This window comes from Paralichthys olivaceus, chromosome 3 (genome assembly GCF_024713975.1).
Source record: "Paralichthys olivaceus isolate ysfri-2021 chromosome 3, ASM2471397v2, whole genome shotgun sequence".
Classification (NCBI taxonomy): Eukaryota; Metazoa; Chordata; class Actinopteri; order Pleuronectiformes; family Paralichthyidae; genus Paralichthys; species Paralichthys olivaceus.
The window spans coordinates 22,010,336-22,012,113 of NC_091095.1; positions in this window are offsets into that span (position 1 = coordinate 22,010,336).

Below are 1,778 nucleotides of genomic sequence, written 5' to 3' on the forward strand. Positions count from 1 at the left end.
GGGTCTTTTCTGGGGTAAAGAAAACTACAATTCTAGTGAAAACATCATGAGGATTATTCTACATTCAATTTCTGCCAATAGTTCCCTCTCACCCAAATCTTACACACTGCGCCTTTAAATTGTATCCAACAAGCGCTCCAGAGGTTGGTAGGGACAATTCCGAGGGTCGGTGAAGGCATCTTTCGAAACTCGCCAAAACGCTAATGCTGCTACATAATAATGAGGTGGAGGCATAGACTGTCCTTCCATACAGTCATTTCACTATTCACTGAGGCCACAACACACACCGTTTCAAACCGAAGGATGGCATTCAACTCAGTGCAGTGTGTGTTCAGTTCGTGATGGTGTGAGGGGTCAGGTCAGTGGTCGTCAATCACAGGTCCACAGGGAACAGAGGGAGGTGTTGGGCAACTGCAACTTTTTGATCTGGTGTAAATTTACACTTCTCACATGAGGAAATCCAACTTTTTGACCCTTACATGTTGCTGTAGCCAACCTCCTGCATAGCAACTGAATGGAAATAAAATATGCAAAAGGCACATGTGAATAATTCCTAAATATCCACACAGGACATTACACTGCACAATACTAATGATGTTATATTATAGCCGCACTGCAAGTGGAGTTACAATACTTGCATTCAAGTTAATCTCGTCTACAGTGGTTTTGGCACAATGTACACATTATGTAGAACACACACGTGTCTTAGTGAGGTGTTGGGTGACCACAAGCCGCCAAAACAGTTTCAGTGCTGCTTGGCGTAGTGTGTGGAACTCTGCTGGAGCTGAGGATTTTCCTAGTGTGATGTTTTGAAGATGATTGTGGAGAGTGCCCAGACATTTTCCATCTGGGGAACAGCAGAGAATTTCATTGCTTTCATACTAATGGAGCCATTGATGGACCCCTCCTGCCTGCACATACGCATATGAATTAGAATGTTTCTCATTAATCTGTGTAGTTCTTTTAATTGGTCAGTTGTCTGTGTTGAGGGAGGCAACAGACGTGTCACTGCACGGCAGGTTGTGCTGCTGTCTTTGGGCCAAATGCAGGAGTGTATTCCGCTGAATTTCGGTTACTTTGTGGAAAAGTTTGATGATCTGCCCATTTTCTCTTTTGGGAATGTCTCCATTTATGGCTAAAGACAAAGCAGGAGTTTGATTCTGTTTTGAAAATCAGTGCTCACCAGTGGGTGGTAGTTAGCTGGTGATATAGTCTATAATCTAGGCACAGACAACAGTAACTGTTAGTCTTACATCTAAGTCTGGAGGACAGTGGTGAAATTGGTCACGTTTGCCTCCTCTTGTTAAATATTGTTGAAATGCTTCCAATCAATCAGGTCATTTCGTCTGCTGTGGATAGACTGTCCCACCCAATAAATCACATAAAATGACTGGTTAACTATACTATGTAAAGTTACTATACTAAGAACTCAAAGATATTTGAAATACATCTTTGACCATGTCTTTGTGACGGTGATACTGTGTCTTATATAATGAATTTACTTAAATTGAATTATTTCGCAGATATTTTTGGGTCAAATAAAACAAAATAAAGACTTAAGTTTGCTGGTATTTTATTCTTTGTTATATTTGGGTGTGGTTTTCATAGCAGCCTTTACTATTTTCTCACACATATTTTTTACATTTCATTATGTTTTTTTTGTATTATGATGTGTGAAATAAAATTAAAATGTTAACTCAGTCAAAACGGATACTGTACTTATTAAAGATATAATTCAAGATGAAAACATCAATCCAACAAGACACCAGAAACAAAAA